General features: G+C 39.8%; 1 non-coding gene across 1 annotated transcript; it reads left to right on the forward strand.

Annotated features, from left to right (window-relative positions):
* The first annotated feature begins 6,714 nt into the window (after window positions 1-6,714).
* LOC130972187 (small nucleolar RNA R71) lies at window positions 6,715-6,822 on the forward strand. Its single transcript, XR_009083381.1, has one exon. It is a non-coding gene; the product is annotated as a small nucleolar RNA R71 (small nucleolar RNA).
* Window positions 6,823-7,296: the final 474 nt, after the last annotated feature.

Raw genomic sequence — 7,296 nt, forward strand, 5'->3', positions numbered from 1 at the left:
ACTTTAGTTAGATAAGGTTCGAATTGTGCATTCAGAAGGAGTGGTACTCCATAAATAGAAGGATGTGGGAAGGAGGGAAGAGAATTTTTGAAAATTCATTTAAAAGATTTTGAAAACATTTTGAAAATTTGATTGATAATTTTCGAAAATTAAAAGTGAAAAAGAAATCAAGTGATTTTTGAAAAAGATTTTGAAATTAGAAATTAAAAAGATTTGATTGAAAACTATTTTGAAAAAGATGTGGTTAAAAAGATTTAATTGAAAAGTTATGGTTTTAAAAAGATGTGATTGAGAAGATATGATTTGAAAACAATTTTAAAAGATATGATTTGAAAACAATTTGAAAAGATATGACTTTAAAAATTAATGACTTGCCTAACAAGAAAAGATATGATTCAAACATAAAACCTTTCTCAACAGAAAAGGCAACAATTTTTGAGATGTTCAATCAAATCATTAATTGTTAGTAAGTATCTTTTAAAAAGGAAAGAAATTGATTTTGAAAACATTTGATTGAAAGATATGATTTGAAAAAGATTTGATTTTGAAAAACTTTGAAAACTTGAAAAAAATTGATTTTGAAAACAAAATCTTCCCCCTAGCACCATCCTGGCGTTAAACGCCCAGAATGGTATACATTCTGGCGTTTAACGCCCAAAATGCACCCTTTTTGGGCGTTAAACGCCCAACCCGGTACCCTGGCTGGCGTTTAAACGCCAGTCTGCCTTCTTCACTGGGCATTTTTGAATGCTCAGCTTTTTCTGTATAATTCCTCTGCAGTATGTTCTGAATCTTCAATTCTTTGTATCATTGACTTGAAAAGACACAAATTAAAAATATTTTTGGATTTTTTAATAATCAAAATGCAAAATGAATCAATTAACCATGCATGCAAGACACCAAACTTAGCAGTTTGTATACTACTGACACTAACAATATGAAAATGCATATGAGACACACAAAATACTTCAAGTCAATAGAATTCAAAGATCAAAACAAAGAAATATATGCATGGATTCGAAAATTATAACAAAAACATGCATTTGACACCAAACTTAGGATGAGACACTGAACTTATGCAAGAAACATCAAATTTTTTTTGGTCTTTTTATGATTTTGTAATTTTTTTGTGTTTTTCGAAAATTAAGTAGGAAAAGGTATCAAAATTCTAAATGAGAATTCCAGGAATCAGTGCAATGCTAGTCTAAGACTCCGGTCCAGGAATTAGACATGGCTTCACAGCCAGCCAAGCTTTCAAAGAAAGCTTCGGTCCAAAACACTAGACATGGCCAGAGGCCAGCCAAATCTTAGCAGATCACTGCTCCAAAAGCAAGATCAACAAGCTCTTGTGATGATAAGTTGAAACCTCGGTCCAATGAAATTAGACATGGCTTCTCAGCCAGCCAGATTTCAACAAATCATCATGAAACTCTAGAATTCATCTTCAAGAATTTCGAAAAAAATAATACCTAATCTAAGCAACAAGATGAACCGTCAGTTGTCCAGCCTAAACAATCCCGGGCAATAACACCAAAAACTTGATGTTGTTGCCAGATCTTGGCACTGATGTTACCAAAAGCTTGCTCAAAACTTGAACAATCCCCGGCAACGGCGCCAAAAACTTGGTGCGCGAAATTGTGAACAATACTTTTTCACAACTCAAATAATCCCCGGTAATGGCTCCAAGAACTTGGTGGCTCAATACCATGGCATTACACAACTTCGCACAACTAACCAGCAAGTGCACTAGGTCGTCCAAGTAATAAACCTTACGTGAGTAAGGGTCGATCCCACGGAGATTGTTAGTATTGAAGCAAGCTATGGTCATCTTGTAAATCTTAGTCAGGCAAACTCAGATGTATATGATGATGAACGAAAATAACATAAAAGATAAGGATAGAGATACTTATGTATATCATTGGTGTAAGAGCTTCAGACAAGTGTATGAAGATGCCTTCCCTTCCGTCTCTCTGCTTTCCTAATGCCTTCATCCAATCCTTTCTTACTCCTTTCCATGGCAAGCTCGTGTAAGGTTTCACTGTTGTCAGCAGCTACCTCCCATCCGCGCAGTGAAAGCTAATGCACACACTCTGTCACAGTGCTGCCAATCACCGGTTTGGTTCCCTCCCCTACCGGAATAGAATAACTCTTTTGCGTTTGTCACTAACGCCCAGTAGGTTACAGGTTTGAAGCACGTCACAGTCATTCAATCATTGAATCCTACTCAGAATACAACAGACAAGGTTAGACCTTCCGGATTCTCTTGAATGCTGCCATCAGTTTTTGCCTATACCACGAAGACTCTGATCTCACGGAATTGAATGGAAGAACAATAGTAATTGCATTAATACTCGAGGTACAGCAGAGCTCCACACCTTAATCTATGGTGTGTAGAAACTCCACCGTTGAAAATACATAAGCATAAGGTCTAGGCATGGCCGAATGGCCAGCCTCCCAATGATCTAAGATAGCATAAAACTCAAAGATAGCTACCAAGATGTCTGTAATACAATAGTAAAAGGTCCTACTTATAGAAAACTAGTACATAGATGAGTAAATGACATAAAAATCCACTTCCGGGCCCACTTGGTGTGTGCTTGGGCTGAGCAATGAAGAAATTTCGTGTAGAGACTCTCCTTGGAGTTAAACGCCAGCTTTAGTGCCAGTTTGGGCGTTTAACTCCCAATTAGGTGCCAGTTCCAGCGTTTAACGCTGGGATTTCTTGAGGTGACTTTGAACGCCGGTTTGGGCCATCAAATCTTGGGCAAAGTATGGACTATCATATATTGCTGGAAAGCCCAGGATGTCTACTTTCCAACGCCGTTGAGAGCGCGCCAATTGGGCTTCTGTAGCTCCAGAAAATCCGCTTCGAGTGCAGGGAGGTCAGAATCCAACAGCATCTGCAGTCCTTTTGAGTCTCTGGATCAGATTTTTGCTCAGGTCCCTCAATTTCAGCCAGAAAATACCTGAAATCACAGAAAAACACACAAACTCATAGTAAAGTCCAGAAAAGTGAATTTTAACTAAAAACTAATAAAAATATAATAAAAACTAACTAAAAGATACTAAAAACATACTAAAAACAATGCCAAAAAGTGTACAAATTATCCGCTCATCACAACACCAAACTTAAATTGTTGCTTGTCCCCAAGCAACTGAAAATCAAATAAGATAAAAAGAAGAGAATATACTATAGACTCCAAACTATCAATGAAACTTAGCTCCAAATTAGATGAGCGGGACTAGTAGCTTTTTGCCTCCGAACAGTTTTGGCATCTCACTTTATCCTTTTGAAATTCAGAATGATTGGCTTCTTTAGGAACTCAGAATCCAGATAGTGTTATTGATTCTCCTAGTTAAGTATGATGATTCTTGAACACAGCTACTTATTGAGTCTTGGCTGTGGCCCAAAGCACTCTGTCTTCCAGTATTACCACCGGATACATACATGCCACAGACACATAATTGGGTGAACCTTTTCAGATTGTGACTCAGCTTTGCTAGAGTCCCCCAATTAGAGGTGTCCAGGGTTCTTAAGCACACTCTTATTGCCTTGGATCACAACTTTATTTCTTTCTTTTTCTTTCTTTTTCTTTTTTTTTTTGTATTCACTGCTTTTTCTTGCTTCAAGAATCATTTTTATGATTTTTCAGATCCTCAGTAACATGTCTCCTTTTCCATCATTCTTTCAAGAGCCAACAACTTTAACATTCATGAACAACAAATTCAAAAGACATATGCACTGTTCAAGCATACATTCAGAGAACAAAAGTGTTGCCACCACATCAAACTAATTAAGCTAGTTTTAAAGATGAATTTGAAATCCTGTACTTCTTGTTCTTTTGATAAAAAACAGTTTTCATTTAAGAAAGGTGATGGATTCATATCACAGCTTTAAGGCATAGACACTAAGACACTAATGATCATAAGACACAAACATGGATAAACATAAGCATAAAAATTCGAAAAAACAGAAAATAAAGAACAAGGAGATTAAAGAACGGGTCCCCTTAGTGATGGCGGCTTGTTCTTCCTCTTGAAGATCCTATGGAGTGCTTGAGCTCCTCAATGTCTCTTCCTTGTCTTTGTTGCTCCTCTCTCATGATCCTTTGATCTTCTCCAATTTCATGGAGGAGGATGGCATGTTCTTGGTGCTCCACCCTTAGTTGTCCCATGTTAGAACTTAATTTCCTAGGAGGTGTTAATTTGCTCCCAGTAGTCTTGTGGAGGAAAGTGCATCCCTTGAGGTATCTTAGGGATCTCTTGATGAGAGGGGTCTCTTGTTTGCTCCATCTTCTTCTTAGTGATGGGCTTGAGGTCATGCCTTCTCAGTTGAACCGGCTTTGGATGCCATAAATGGTTCTGGAAAAACAAAAAGCAATGCTTTTACCACACCAAACTTAAAAGGTTTGCTCGTCCTCGAGCAAAAGAAGAAAGAAGAGAGTAGAAGAAGAAGAAATGGGGGAGAGGGCGATGGCTTTGTGGTTCGGCCAAAAAAAGGGGGAGAAGTGGTGGTTTATGAAGGATGGATGTGAGTGGTGAAGAGAAAGAGATGTTGAGGTGATTGGTGAATGGGTGAAGAAGAAGAGAGAGAGTGGTGGGGTTGGTGGGGATCCTGTGGGGTCCACAGATCCTGAGGTGTCAAGGAAAAGTCATCCCTGCACCAAATGGCATCAAAATCCACGTTTGAGCCATTTCTGGCGTTTAACGCCAGGTTCTAGCCCTTTTCTGGCGTTTAACGCCAGTCTGGTGCCCCTTTCTGGCGTTAAACGCCCAGAATGGTGCCAGACTGGGCGTTAAACGCCCAACTGCTAGCCTCACTGGCGTTTTAAACGCCAGTGAGTTCTTCTCCAGGGTGTGCTGTTTTCTTCTGTTTTTCATTCTGTTTTTGCTTTTTCAATGGATTTGTGAATTCATGATCATCAACCTACAAAAAAAGATAAAATAACAAAAGGAAATAGTTAATTATAAAACATTGGGTTGCCCAACAAGCGCTTCTTTAATGTCATTAGCTTGACAGGGACTCTCATGGAGCCTCACAAATGATCAGAGCAATGTTGAAACATCCCAACACCAAACTTAGAGTTTGAATGGGGGGTTCAACACCAAACTTAGAGTTTGGTTGTGGCCTCCCAACACAAACTAGAGTTTGACTGTGGGGGCTGTTTGTCTTGAATGAGAGAAGCTCTTCATGCTTCCTCTCTATGATGATAGAGGATGTCCTTGGGCCTTAAACACCAAGGATTCTTCATTCACTTGAATGATCAACTCTCCTCTATCAACATCAATCACAGCCTTGCTGTGGCTAGGAAGGGTCTGCCAAGGATGAGGATTCATCCATGCACTTCCCAGTCTCTAGGACTATGAAGTCAGTAGGGATGTAATGGTCTTCAATCTTCACCAAAACATCTCTACAAGTCCATGAGCTTGTTTTCTTGAATTGTCTGCCATCTCTAATGAGATTCTTGCAGCCTGCACCTCAAAGATCCCTAATTTCTCCATTACAGAGAGGGGCATGAGGTTTACACTTGACCCTAAGTCACACAAGGCCTTCTTGAAGGTCATGGTGCCTATGGTACAAGGTATAGAAAACTTCCCAGGATCCTGCCTCTTTTGAGGCAGTTTCTGCCTAGACAAGTCATTCAGTTCTTTGGTGAGCAAGGGTGGTTCATCCTCCCAAGTCTCATTTCCAAATAACTTGTCATTCAGTTTCATGATTGCTCCACGGTATTTAGCAACTTGCTCTTCAGTGACATACTCATCCTCTTCAGAGGAAGAATACTCATCAGAGCTCATGAATGGCAGAAGTAAGTCCAATGGAATCTCTATGGTCTCATTTTGAGCCTCAGATTCCCATTGTTCCTCATTGAGGAACTCAGAGGAGATTGGTACACGCCCATTGAGGTCTTCCTCAGTGGCGTCCTCCTCCTCTCTTTCCTCTCCATATTCGGCCATGTCTATGGCTTTGCACTCTCCTTTTGGATTTTCTTCTGTATTACTTGGGAGAGTGCTAGGAGGGAGTTCAGTAACTTTCTTGCTCAGCTGACCCACTTGTCCTTCCAAATTTCTGATGGAGGACCTTGTTTCATTCATGAAACTTTGAGTGGTCTTTATTAGATCAGAGACCATCGTTGCTAAGTCAGAAGTATTCTGCTTAGAACTCTCTGTCTGTTGCTGAGAAGATGATGGAAAAGGTTTGCCATTGTTAAACCTGTTTCTTCCACCATTATTATTGTTGAAACCTTGTTGAGGTTTCTCTTGATTCTTCCATGAGAAATTGGGGTGATTTCTCCATGAAGAATTATAGGAGTTTCCATAGGGTTCTCCTAGGTAATTCACCTCTTCCATTGAAGGGTTCTCAGGATCATAGGCTTCTCCCTTAGATGAAGCATCCTTAGTACTGCTTGGTGCATTTTGCATTCCAGACAGACTTTGAGAAATCAAATTGACTTGTTGAGTCAATATCTTATTCTGAGCCAAAATGGCGTTCAGAGTGTCAATCTCAAGAACTCCTTTCTTCTGACTTGTCCCATTGTTCACAGGATTTCTCTCAGAAGTGTACATGAATTGGTTATTTGCAACCATTTCAATGAGCTCTTGAGCTTCTGTAGGCGTCTTCTTCAGATGAAGAGATCCTCCAGCAGAGCTATCCAAGGACATCTTGGATAGTTCAGAGAGACCATCATAGAAAATACCTATGATGCTCCATTCAGAAAGCATGTCAGAAGGACATTTTCTGATTAATTGTTTGTATCTTTCCCAAGCTTCATAGAGGGATTCTCCATCCTTCTGTTTGAAGGTTTGGACTTCCACTCTAAGCTTACTCCATTTTTGAGGTGGAAAGAACTTTGCCAAGAAGGCATTGACTAGCTTTTCCCAAGAGTCCAGGCTTTCTTTAGGTTGAGAGTCCAACCATATTCTAGCTCTGTCTCTTACAGCAAAAGGGAATAGCATCAGTCTATAGACCTCAGGGTCTACCCCATTAGTCTTGACTGTGTCACAGATTTGCAAGAATTCAGCTAAGAACTGATGAGGATCTTCCATTGGAAGTCCATGGAACTTGCAATTCTGTTGCATTAGAGAAACTAATTGAGGCTTAAGCTCAAAGTTGTTTGCTCCAATGGCAGGGATAGAGATGCTTCTCCCATAGAAGTCGGGAGTAGGTGCAGTAAAGTCACCCAGCACCTTCCTTGCATTGTTGTTGTTTTCGGCTGCCATGTCTTTTTCTTCTTTGAAGAATTCGGTTAGATCCTCTACAGAGAGTTGTGCCTTAGCTTCTCTTAGCTTTCGCTTCAA

This window comes from Arachis stenosperma, chromosome 3, assembly GCF_014773155.1.
Source record: "Arachis stenosperma cultivar V10309 chromosome 3, arast.V10309.gnm1.PFL2, whole genome shotgun sequence".
Lineage (NCBI taxonomy): Eukaryota > Viridiplantae > Streptophyta > Magnoliopsida > Fabales > Fabaceae > Arachis > Arachis stenosperma.